At 47.3% G+C, this 13,394-nt stretch overlaps 1 protein-coding gene across 3 annotated transcripts in view; it reads left to right on the plus strand.

Moving 5' to 3' along the window:
- Positions 1–13,394, plus strand: part of TP63 (tumor protein p63) — a 215,558-nt gene that overhangs the window by 103,090 nt on the left and 99,074 nt on the right. The window lies entirely within an intron of this gene.

Genomic DNA, 13,394 nt, shown 5'->3' on the forward strand with positions numbered 1-13,394 from the left:
TGTATGTCATTTATCTTTTAGGGGTTTTTAAATCCTTTCTACTTTTGGGGGGGGGGGGTTATGAGTGATGGTCACTCATTGGTCTGTTAGGAGTGTTGTGTCCACATTTCGTATCATTTCGTCCAGTGGTTTTTGAGTTATGTTAATCCCACAAATGAACATTGCATTTTTATTTATATAGATTGTGGATAAAATGACCTATACGTGTAAGGAGTATATTTGGCACATTCATGAATTGTCCATTTAGACTTGAGTCCCATCTCCGAAATAGATTACTTACTTACTTAGGCGATCCCTCGTTGGACGAGTAAGATGGTCTTCCATTATGGATTTCCTTGTGGGTCCGTATGTGGCTGTGGAGCCCTATTCTTGCTCTGCATCTTCTTCCGCAGTGAGGGCATTGGTTTCCAGGTGGAAGGCGTTCCCGGTCGGGGTTGGCTTGACGCGCCTTCCTCCTGGCACGTTTCTCTCTTTCACCCTCCACTCGTGCCTCCTCGAATTCTGCAGCACTGCTGGTCACAGCTGTCCTCCAGCTGGAGCGCTCAAGGGCCAGGGCTTCCCAGTTCTCAGTGTCTATGCCAGAGTTTTTAAGGTTGGCTTTCAGCCCATCTTTAAATCTCTTTTCCTGTCCACCAACGTTCCGTTTTCCGTTCTTAAGTTCGGAGTAGAGCAACTGCTTTGGGAGACGGTGGTCAGGCATCCGGACAACGTGGCCGGCCCAGCGGAGTTGATGTTGGAGGACCATCGCTTCAATGCTGGTGGTCTTTGCTTCTTCCAGCACACTGACGTTTGTCCGCTTGTCTTCCCAGGAGATTTGCAGGATTTTCCGGAGGCAGCGCTGATGGAATCGTTCCAGGAGTTGCATATGACGTCTGTAGACTGTCCACGTCTCACAGGCATATAGCAGGGTTGGGAGGACAATGGCTTTATAGACAAGCACCTTGGTCTCCCTACGGATGTCCCGGTCCTCAAACACTCTCTGCTTCATTCTGGAAAATGCTGCACTTGCAGAGCTCAGGCGGTGTTGTACTTCGGCGTCGATGTTGACTTTGGTGGAGAGGTGGCTGCCAAGGTAGCGGAAATGGTCCACATTTTCTAATGTTACACCACCAAGCTGTATTACTGGCATTGGAGAGGGATTGGCTTGTGACTGCTGGAACAGCACCTTGGTTTTCTCAATGTTCAGTGACAGGCCGAGCTTCTCGTATGCTTCTGCGAAGGTGTTTAGAGTGGCTTGTAGATCTTCTTCTGAATGCGCACAGACGACATTGTCATCAGCATACTGGAGTTCTATAACAGATGTTGTTGTAACCTTGGTTTTGGCTTTCAGTCTGCTGAGGTTGAATAGCTTGCCATCTGTCCGATAGATTATTTCCACTCCGGTGGGAAGCTTCCCATTAACAAGGTGAAGTATCATAGCGATGAAGATGGAGAATAGAGTTGGGGCGATAACACATCCCTGTTTGACACCGGATTCCACCTTAAATGGGTCACTTTGGGAGCCACTGCTGTCCAAAACTGTTGCCATCATGTCATCATGGAGGAGCCGCAGGATGTTCACAAATTTGTTAGGGCACCCGATTTTGTGGAGGATGGTCCAGAGAGCGCTGCGATTCACTGTGTCAAATGCCTTTGCAAGGTCGATGAATGCCATGTACAGGGGTTGGTTTTGTTCCCTGCATTTTTCTTGGAGTTGTCGTGCAGTGAAGATCATGTCCACGGTTCCTCTGGAGGGGCGGAAGCCGTTCTGGGATTCTGGGAGGGTGTCTTCTGAGAGGGGCAGAAGGCGGTTTGCAAGGATTCTTGCGAGGATTTTCCCAGCGGAGGTTAGAAGGGAGATACCTCGATAGTTTCCGCAGTCTGTTCTTTCCCCTTTTTTGAAGAGGGTGATGATGGTGGCATCCTTGAAATCTGCTGGGATTTTCTCGGTCACCCACACTTTTTCTATGAGCTGGTGGAGTTGGTGTGTTAGCTCAGGTCCTCCCTCTTTAAAGATTTCAGCAGGGATCCCATCTGGTCCACTGGCTTTGTTATTCTTCTGTTGGCTGATGGCATTGCTGACTTCTTCCAAACTAGGCAGTGCTGCAAGCTCATCCCTGGTTTGTTGTTGTGGGATTTGTGAGAGGACCTCTTCGGCCACATTGGAGCTGCGGTTCAGGAGGCTTTGGTAGTGTTCTTTCCAACGTAGTGCGATTGAGTTTTGGTCCTTCAGGAGTTTGGTTCCATCTGATGAGCGTAGAGGCTGTATGCCATGGTTTCTTGGTCCATAGATTACCTTTGTGGCTTTGAAGAATCCCTGAGCATTATGGGTATCTGCCAGGTGTTGGATTTCTTCGGCCTTCTTTGTCCACCAGATGTTCTTGAGTTCTCTTGTCCTTCTTTGGACCTCAGCTTTTGCACTAGCATAGATCTTTTTCTTAGCAGCACAGTTGATGTCTCTCTGCCATGCTTGGAAGGCTTTCCTTTTCTTGTCAATTAGCTGTTGGATCTCGATGTCATTTTCATCAAACCAGTCTTGATGTTTCTTGGCTTGGTATCCAATAGTTTCTTCGCAGGCTTGGATGATGGAGGTCTTCAGTTTGTTCCAATGTTCCTCAACATTTTCGGGGTGTTCTGTGGGTAGATGGTCCTTGAGTGCTGTTTGGAGATGGGCTCGTCTGGAGGGCTCCTGAAGGGCTTGGGTGTTCATTTTGCGCCTTGTCTTCCTTCCTTGGAGTCTGCGCTTGGGGGCGATCTTGATAGCCATCGAGGATCGAATTAGCCTGTGGTCGGTCCAGCAGTCGTCAGCACCTGTCATGGCTCTTGTGAGGAGCACGTCACGGCGGTCTCTGGCACGTGTGATTACATAGTCTAAGAGGTGCCAGTGCTTTGACCGGGGGTGCTTCCATGATGTCTTGAACTTGTTTTTCTGGCGGAAGAGCGTGTTGGTGATGACAAGGTTGTGCTCCGCACATTTGGTGAGAAGCAGGATGCCATTTGAGTTGCTGTTTCCAACCCCGTCTTTTCCAATGGTCCCTGGCCACAGGTCGAAGTCTCGCCCAACTCTTGCATTGAAGTCCCCCAGGAGGATGATTTTGTCCTCCTTAGGTATCCCCGATAGGACGGTGTCCAGCTGACAGTAGAATTTCTCCTTGATGTCTTCGTCAGCATCTAGTGTTGGTGCATAGGCACTTATGATGGTTGCCCGTTGGTTTTTGGCAAGATCGATTCGGAGGGTTGAGAGTCGTTCGTTGATGCCAGTGGGTGCTTCGGACAGATGTTTCATCAGATCATTTCTGATGGCGAAGCCAACTCCGTGCATTCTTTGGTCTTCTTCGGGCAGTCCCTTCCAGAAGAAGGTGTAGCCTCCTTTTTCTTCCTTCAGCTGTCCCTCTCCTGCTCTCCGGGTCTCCTGAAGGGCTGCTATGTCGATGTTGAAGCGTCCCAGCTCCCTTGCAATGATGGCAGTTCTGCGTTCGGGGCGTTCACTGCCACTGTTGTCCATCAGAGTCCGTACGTTCCACGTACCGAAGTTCATTTTTCTTTTTTGGCCGCAGGATGGTGACCCCACTGGACGCGGCAGTCCAGTCAGGGATAAGTGAGGCAGACTATGTTTAGGGCACCTTTTCTAGCCCCCTCCCCGTGTGGGGTGAGCAGAGTGGGTCCTAAAAAGGGCTGCTCAGTCGCGGATACAGCTGCCGAACTACTCAACTGCCTCGGTCCTTGAGGTAGAACGACTGAGTCCGTACCCACCGCCCATGTGCCAGTCTGTGACTAGGGGCTTCCAGATTTCACAGTCCTGCCCCCGTCGCCACTCGCTGATCGCCATGGGACTTTGGTTGGTTGGTTTTTATTTTCTTTGGAAGACGCCTGTGCGTGGATTTAAAAAAATCCGAAATAGATACGATGTACACCAATGCAGTCATTCCAAAATTTGGAAAAATCCAAAATCCGGAACACTTTTGGTCCCTGGTGTTTTGCATCCGGTGGGCTTGACTCGTAAAACAATTCAGCAAAAGATGGGGTGGAAATGAGTTTGTTTCTAATTGCGGCTTCTGTTGACGTGTTGCTTTGCAGCCAGGCGTTGCAGGTCATTCCCTCCACGGCCGGATTGTGTGTCAACCTGGGGGGAAAAACAGACGCCCCCCTGTTGTTCTCCTGCCCCTAATGCCTGTGTTTGGACAAGGGAGGGCTGGGGCTCAGTCCCGCTTCGTTGAGAAAAAGCCATCTAAAGTTACAGGATTGCTTCCTAATGGGCCGGGAGATTGCGGCACTTGGCTCGGAGAGTGAAAGGGAGACAAGGGGCCCTTTTTAGAAAAAATCACACACTGCATCCCATTAGATCTCAGACACACAGCATCATCCATTAAGATTGATTGTTGTGGTTCCCTCTCTGATTTCATCTTTTTCATCTGTCTTCCTCCTCTCCATTCCTTCCTTTTCTTCTCTTCCCTCTTCTTCCTCCTGCTTCGTCTTCTTCCCATCTTCTCTCTTTGTGTGCCTTTTTTTCTTCCTCTTCCTCCTCCTCCTCTTCTGTCCTGGTCCTTCTCTCCTTCCTCCTTCATCTTCTTTCTTCTCTCTTTCCCTTCTCCTCTCCTTCCTGTCCTCTTCCTCCTCATCCCTTTACTTCTTTCTCTCCTTTCCTCCTCCTCCTCTTCACCTCATTCCTTCCTTTCCTGCTTCTCCTCCTCCTCTTCTTTTCTGGCCTTTCTCCTCTCCTTCCTGTACTCTTCCTCCTCTCCCCTTTACTTCCTTCTTTCTCTCCTTTCCTCCTCCTCCTCCTCCTCCTCCTCCTCCTCACCTCATTCCCTCATTTCCTCCTTCTGTTCCTTCCTTTCCTGCTTCTTCTCCTTCCTTTTCTTCTTCTTCCTCCTCTCCTCTTCTGGTCCTTCTCCTCTCCTTCCTGTACTCTTCCTCCTCTCCCCTTTACTTCCTTCTTTATCTCCTTTCCTCCTTCTTTTCCTCCATGCCCTGCTTCTTTTCCTTCCTTTCCTTCCCCCTCCTCCTCTCCTCTTCTGGTCCTTCTCCTCTCCTTCCTCTATCATCTTCTTTCTTCCATCTTTCCCTTCTCCTTCTCCTCTCCTTCCCGTCCTCTTCCTCCTTATCCCTTTACTTCTTTCTTTTTCTCCTTTCCTCCTCCTCCCCACCTCATTCCTTCCTTTCCTGCTTCTTGTCCTTCCTTTTCTTCCTTCTCTCCTCTTCTGGTCCTTCTCCTCTCCTTCATCCGTCATCTTCTTTTTTCCACCTTCTCCTTCTCCTCTCCTTCCTGTACTCTTCCTCCTCTCCCCTTTACTTCCTTCTTTCTCTCCTTTCTTCCTCCTCCTCACCTCATAACTTCCTTTCCTGCTTCTTCTCCTTCCTTTTCTTCCCCTTCCCCTCCTCTTCTGGTCCTTCTCATCTCCTTCCTCCTTTATCTTGCTTCCATATTTTCCTTCTCTTTCTCCTCTCCTTCTTGTACTCTTCCTCCTCTCCCCTCTACTTCCTTCTGTCTCTCCTTTCCTCCTCCTCTTCCTCACCTCATTCCTTCCTTTCCTGCTTCTTCTCCTTCCTTTTCTTCCTCCTCCTCCTCCTCCTCTCCTGGTCCTTCTCCTCTCTTTCCTCCATCATCTTCTTTCTTCCATCTTTCCCTTCTCCTTCTCCTCTCCTTCCTGTCCTCTTCTTCCTCATCCCTTTACTTCTTTCTTTCTCTCCTCCTTCTCCTCACCTCATTCCTTCCTTTCCTAATTATTCTCCTTCCTTTTCTTCTTCCTCCTCCTCTTCTCTTCTGATCCTTCTCCTCTCCTTCCTGTACTCTTCCTCCTCTCCTCTTTACTTCTTTCTCTCCTTCTCCTCACCTCACTCCTTCCTTTCCTACTTCTTCTCCTTCCTCCTTCTCCTCTTCTCTTCTGATCCTTCTCTCCTTCCTGTACTTTTCCTCCTCTCCTCTTTACTTCTTTCTCTCCTTCTCCTCACCTCACTCCTTCCTTTCCTACTTCTTCTCCTTCCTTCTTCTCCTCTTCTCTTCTGATCCTCCTCTCCTTCCTGTACTTTTCCTCCTCTCCCCTTTACTTCTTTCTTTCTCTCCTCCTCCTCACATCACTCCTTCCTTTCCTACTTCTTCTCCTTCCTTTTCTTCTTCCTCCTCCTCTTCTCTTCTGATCCTTCTCCTCTCCTTCCTGTATTCTTCTTCCTCACCTCAGCCCAGTGCTTAAGAATCCTGGGAACTGCAGCTTTTAAAGGTCTTTTCCTTCTCTGCCAGTGTGCTGGTGCCTCGTTAAACTACAGCTCCCTGAAATCCACAGCATTGAGCTGGGGCAGCTTAGATGAGATCAGACTTGATCCATTCTATCTATTTGAATATACATAGGCACACTGTAATGCAAGTGTAGAGCTTGCAATTTCTACGGCATGCCTCCTTATAGCAGCCTCTAGAAACAATGATCCTCCATCGAGCATCTCTCCCTACTCAAATGGCTTTGTGAGTGTATGTTTCGGAGTACGTCCCATAGGAAAGCTACTTTGCTGGAGAGCCATGTCTTGTGGAGTCTGGTGATGAACGCTTGTGCCTCTTCCAAGCCAAATTCCACGGCAGGCTCTCCTGCCCCCCTCTTTGCCTGGGGTCCCTTGCCCCCTCCTAATGTCCCCCTTGTCATGTAGCATATACCTCAGAGAGACTTAACTCTCTTTCACCCTGGGGGAGCCACAGACCGTAGCTGACCTCTGGATGGAGCCCTGCCCCTACCACTGACTCCCCCCCCCATCGACCCTGGGGTCAGCCTCCTCCGGCCCTTTTAGGCCCTTCCACTCTACTTCTCTCGCTGCCTCCACCTGGACCTTGGGTCACACCTGTCTGGAGCAGGACCCTGAGGGCCAAGGAAGGGGAGAAGATCACAGGAGGATTGACCGATTGACCCACTGACCAGGGGAAGAAAGGCTCTCTCAGCTACCCAGGCCAAGTTGGGGCCAGGAAGGGGGGGGGGGGAAGTAATTTAAATAGCAAGCAGGTAGGAGATGTGGAATGTGCCTGGATCCATGCGCCAGACATGTGCCAAAAGGCTGCTCCCCAATGAACACGCCAACACGCCAGCCATACATTTTCAAGCAGACTCAATTACTATATTTCCTTTTTGTTGTCAGATAATTTTATTTCTGATTATCAGAAAGATCGAAGCAATTGGCCTGTTTTTGGAAGTATGTTTAATGCTCACAGATGTGGAAGCCTGCAGGTCAGACAAGAGCAGACTTTTGGATCTTGGCATTCATAATCTGACTCTTGCAGCAAAGACAACATGTTCCCCTACCACGTCATTAATTCCATGCAAGCGTTTTGAATAATCCTACCCAGAGGAGAGCTTTGTCTACTGCAGTGTTTCTCAACCTGGGGGTCGGGAACCTTGAGGGGGTCGTGAGGGGGTGTCCAAAGGGGTCACCAAAGACCATCAGAAAACATAGTATTTTGTGGTAGTCATTGGGATTCTGTGTGGGAAGTTTGACCCACTTCCATTGTTGGTTGAGTTCAGAATGCTCTTTGATTGTAGGTGAACTATAAATCCCAGCAACTACAACTCCCAAATGTCAAGGTCTATTTTCCCCAGACTCTACCAGTGTTCACATTTGGGCATACTGAGTATTCATGCCAAGTTTGGTCCAGAGCCATCATTGCATGAATCCGCAGTGCTCCTCTGGATATAGGTGAACTACAACTCCCAAACTCAAGGTCAATGCCCACCAAACCCTTCCAGTGTTTTCTGTAGGTCATGGGAGTTCTTTGTGCCAAGTTTGGTTTAAATCCATTGCTGGTGGAGTTCAGAAAGCTCTTTGATTGTAGATGAAATATAAATCCCAGCAACTACAACTCCCAAATTACAAAATCAATCCCCCCCCCCCCCCCCGCCAACCCCACTAGCATTCACATTTGCGCATATTGGGTATTTGTGCTCAATTTAGTCCAGTGAATGACAATATATCCTGCATATCGGGATATTTACATTACGATTTATAACAGTACTAAAATGACAGGTAGCAACGAAAACAATATTATGGTTGGGGGTCACCACAACATATGGAACTGCATTAAGGGGTCACGGCATTAGCAAGGTTGAGAACCACTGGTCTACTGCAAAATGTAATATGTTAATATCAGCTCTTTTGGATAGATGGTACAAAAACATTGAATGTTTTCAAAGGGTTTGTTCTTGAGACCTGGTTTCTGTTAAAACACTTCACCATTCATAGAATCATAGAATCATAGAATCAAAGAGTTGGAAGAGACCTCCTGGGCCATCCAGTCCAACCCCCTGCCAAGAAGCAGGAATATTGCATTCAAATCACCCCTGACAGATGGACATCCAGCCTCTGCTTAAAAGCTTCCAAAGAAGGAGCCTCCACCACACTCCGGGGCAGAGAGTTCCACTGCTGAACGGCTCTCACAGTCAGGAAGTTCTTCCTCATGTTCAGATGGAATCTCCTCTCTTGTAGTTTGAAGCCATTGCTCCATTGCGTCCTAGTCTCCAAGGAAGCAGAAAACAAGCTTGCTCCCTCCTCCCTGTGGCTTCCTCTCACATATTTATACATGGCTATCATATCTCCTCTCAGCCTTCTCTTCTTCAGGCTAAACATGCCCAGTTCCCTAAGCCGCTCCTCATAGGGCTTGTTCTCCAGACCTTTTATCATTTTAGTCGCCCTCCTCTGGACACATTCCAGCTTGTCAATATCTCTCTTGAATTGTGGTGCCCAGAATTGGACACAATATTCTAGGTGTGGTCTAACCAAAGCAGAATAGAGCATGGGGAGCATTACTTCCTTAGATCTAGACACTAGGCTCCTCTTGATGCAGGCCAAAATCCCATTGGCTTTTTTTGCCGCCACATCACATTGTTGGCTCATGTTTAACTTGTTGTCCACGAGGACATTGTTTGTTTGTATGTTCTAAATATGATTATATGCAGATGAAATACAGTGGCGAGGGTGTCATAAAATTCCATACCTTTCGAACAACTCTGATGCATTCTTTTGTGAGGCTTCAACTTCCTTTTGTTGTATTTGCCATTGCCTGGGTTGTGATTTTGTTGTTGTGTGCCAATCAAGGCTGTGTTATGTTACTCACCAGCCAGATATGGTTTCCAGCTTACCTGGGATCAAGTTGCTTTGCCTCTTTCTGATTATTTAAGATGTCTCGCTGGACTTGTCGAAGGCCACTAATTTGGGGCTTCTTGAAGCAACAACAACAAGACTAATAATATTTATTTATTTATTTATTTATTTATCGTGTCATCAGCAACCATACCATAGTATTACAATTTTAACAGAGCAAAACAAACACACAGATTAAAAAGAAAAAGAAAAAATGGTTAAATGTCCTTTGACCAGGATCTGGCCCCTTGGAGTGCCTCTGGTGTTGCCGCAAGAAGGTCCTCCATTGTGCAGGTGACAGGGCTCAGGTTGCATTGCAGCAGGTGGTCAGTGGTTTGTTCTTCTCCGCACTCGCATGTCGAGGATTCCACTTTGTAGCCCCATTTCTTAAGGTTGGCTCTGCATCTCGTGGTGCCAGAGCGCAGTCTGTTCAGCGCCTTCCAAGTCGCCCCGTCTTCTGAGTGCCCGGGGGGGAGTCTCTCCTGTATCACCCATGGATACCAGATGGATTGAGGTGTTGGGTTTGAGCCTGCCACTTTTGGACTCTCGCTTGCTGGGGTGTTCCAGCGAGTGTCTCTGTAGATCTAAGAAAACTATGTCTTGATTTAAGTCGTTGACATGCTGGCTGATACCCAAACAGGGGATGAGCTGGAGATGTCTCTGCCTTGGTCCTTTCACTATTGGCTGCTACTTCCCGGCGGATGTCAGGTGGTGCAATACCGGCTAAGCAGTGTAATTTCTCCAGTGGTGTAGGGCGCAGACACCCTGTGATAATGTGGCATGTCTCATTAAGAGCCACATCTACTGTTTTAGTGTGGTGAGATGTGTTCCACACTGGGCATGCGTACTCAGCAGCAGAGTAGCATAGCGCAAGGGCAGATGTCTTCACTGTGTCTGGTTGTGATCCCCAGGTTGTGCCAGTCAGCTTTCGTATGGTATTGTTTCTAGCACCCACTTTTTGCTTGATGTTCAGGCAGTGCTTCTTGTAGGTCAGAGCACGGTCCAAAGTGACTCCCAGGTATTTGGGTGTGTTGCAATGCTCCAGTGGGATTCCTTCCCAGGTAATCCTCAGAGCTCGGCATGCTTGTCTGTTCTTAAGGTGAAAGGCGCATGTCTGTGTTTTAGATGGATTAGGGATCAGTTGGTTTTCCCTGTAGTAGGCAGTGAGAGCACCTAGAGCTTCGGAGAGCTTCTGTTCTACCATCTCAAAGCTCCCTGCTTGAGTGGTAATGGCACGATCATCAGCATAGATGAAACTCTCTGTCCCTTCTGGCAGTGGCTAATAATGAGAATAATACAGTCAGCCCTCCACATTTGCTAGGGTTAGGGGCACAGAACCCATGGAAAAAAAGCAGATTTCCTGGCACCAATTCCAGTGGACTGTTGTGTACCCTGAAGTCCTGTCCTGTGGTTTTCTTGGCAAGATTTACTCAAGAAGACGTTTATCATTCTGTCAAAAAGAGAGATAAGTTTATTGGGCATGACTTGTTTTTGTGAAACCCATGCTGGTTTTTAGTAAACATCATTCCTTCCCAAATACAGATTGATCTGATCTAGAACATTTCCTGGTGTCCACAGCAGTCCCTATTCAGATCCCCCATTTTTTGGAAGAAGGGCACAGCTTCTGCTCTTTTCCGTTCTGAGCTTTGTACATGCTTGTTTAGTGACTTCATTTTGCTCCTGCCTTTCTCCAGATATCAGGACCCAAGGTGGCTAACATTAGATAGGACACAGTACCATTAAAACAATACCCATGCATTAAGATATTATTTATTATGTATTTATTTAGCAATTTTGTATACCAGTCTTCTCACCTCTGTCGAGGGACTCGGGCCGGTTTCCAACAGTAATATCACAAACAGTTATTAAAAACATCATATTACATATTAAACTAACATATTAAAATACCAAAATGCAGTCAAAATTACAATGGTCAGTCGTCACAATAAAATCATTGTTCGTCATCATCCATCCATATCACAGAATATTGACTCACTCGTCGAAAGCCAATTTCCATAGCCAAGTTTTCACCTGTTTTCTGAACGTCAAGATAGAAGGGGCAGTTCTGATCTCCAGTGGGAGAGAGTTCCAGAGCCACCACCGAGAAGGCCCTGTCCTTCGTTCCCACCAGCTGCGCTTGTGAGGCCAGTGGGACCGAGAGCAGGGCCCCTCCAGGTGATCTTAGCAATCTAGATGGTTCATAGGGGAGAATACGTTCGGACAGGTAAACTGGGCCGGAGTCGTTTAGGGCTTTATAGGTCAGCACCAGCACTTTGAATTGTGCTCGGAAGCTAATTGGCAGCCAGTGGAGCTGGTGCAACAGAGGAGTAGTATACTCCCTGTACCCAGCTCCTGTTAGTATTCTGGCTGATACGAATGTAAACATTAATAAATACATGACAAGATCATTAGTGTGAATGGCTCACTGCAAAGTAATGTGAGCAAAAACGATTCAGGAATTTATGAGTCCTTTTACAATTGAAAATTGTGAAGCCACAAACATCTGAAGGAGTTTAACACTAATGGGAGAAAAGTTGCCCATAACCCATTGATTATATTATATTATATTATATTATATTATATTATATTATATCCAGCCCTCCGGATCCATGGATTCCGCGTTCAAGATTCAACCATCTCTCCTCAAATTTCTTTGAAAAGACATTTCCAAAACCAAAATTTGATTTTTGCCATTTGATATAAGGGACACCATTTTACTACCCTGTTATATATAACTAGCTGTACCCACCACACGGTGCTGTGGCCAATCTTCCCTCCCTCTTCCTTCCTTCCTTCCTTCCTTCCTTCCTTCCTTCCTTCCTTCCTTCCTCCCTCCCTCCCTCCCTCCCTCCCTCCCTCCCTCCCTCCCTCTTTTTCTTTCTTTCTTTCTTTCTTTCTTTCTTTCTTTCTTTCTCTCCTCCCTCCCTCCCTCTTCCTTCCTTCTTTCCTTCCTTCTTTCCTTCCTTCCTCCCTCCCTCCCTCTCTTTCTTTCTTTCTTTCTTTCTTTCTTTCTTTCTTTCTTTCTCTCCTCCCTCCCTCCCTCCCCCTTCCTCCCTCCCTCCCTTTCTTTCTTTCTTTCTTTCTTTCTTTCTTTCTTTCTTTCTCTCCTCCCTCCCTCCCTCCCTTCCTCCCTCTTCCTTCCTTCCTTCCTTCCTTCCTTCTTTCCTTCCTTCCTTCCTCCCTCCCTCCCTCCCTCCCTCCCTCCCTTTCTTTCTTTCTTTCTTTCTTTCTTTCTCTTCTCTCTCCCTCCCTCCCTCCCTCCCTCTTCCTTCCTTCCTTCCTTCCTTCCTTCCTTCCTTCCTTCCTTCCTTCCTTCTTTCCTTCCTTCCTTCCTTCCTCCCTCCCTCCCTCCCTCCCTCCCTCCCTTTCTTTCTTTCTTTCTTTCTTTCTGTCCTCCCTCCCTCCCTCTTCCTTCCTTCCTTCCTTCCTTCCTTCCTTCCTTCCTTCCTTCCTTCCTTTGTTTCTCCCCTCCTTCCTTCCTTCCTTCCTTCCTTCCTTCCTTCCTTCCCCCCCCCCCTTTTTCTTTCCTTTTCTCCTTCCTTCCTTCTTTCCTTCTCTTCCCTTCCCCCCTTTTCTTTCCCTTCCCCTTTCTCCCCTTTCTTCGTTCTCTACCTATTTTTGGACTGTAACTCCCAGCAGTCCTCCTGATCCATCTATCTACTTACCTACCTATCCCTATCTAATCTATCTATGTTATCTGTCTGGAGGGTTTCTGGGAGTTGCAGTCCAGGAATAGGAAATTGGAAATCTGCAGGAATTGGGATGCTCTCAAAGAAATCCAAGGAGAAGAAAGCTTGCATCTGGGAAGCAGTGCATTTGGATCATCCTCCTCTCCTAATGGGTCTGGTCTAGGGGATGATGATAGCTGTAGTCTGGAAGAGAGTGTGGATGTGCTTTTTTGTGTGTTGTTTGCCAGGGGAGTCGTTTTTGTGCATGCGCTGTAGCATCGTCTTGCTTTTTTTGGTGTTTAAGTCTCTTCTGCTGTGTTTTCAGTGTTTTTATGAGTGATGATCACTCATTGGCCTGTATTGTGTCCAGATTTGGTGTCAATTCATCCAGTGGTTTTTGAGTTCTGTTAATCCCACAAGTGAGCATTACATTTTTATTTATATAGATGGAATTTGAGCATCCATAGATAGATAGATACTGAGGACCCACTATGTACTAAAAAAGGAAAATATGGAATATAATAGAAAATGATATAGGTTCTTGTGGTTTTTTTCGGGCTATAGGGCCATGTTCTAGAGGCATTTTCTCCTGACGTTTTGCCTGCATCTATGGCAAGCATCCTCAGAGGTAGCTAC

Source organism: Anolis sagrei, chromosome 3, assembly GCF_037176765.1.
Source record: "Anolis sagrei isolate rAnoSag1 chromosome 3, rAnoSag1.mat, whole genome shotgun sequence".
NCBI classification, from domain to species: domain Eukaryota; kingdom Metazoa; phylum Chordata; class Lepidosauria; order Squamata; family Dactyloidae; genus Anolis; species Anolis sagrei.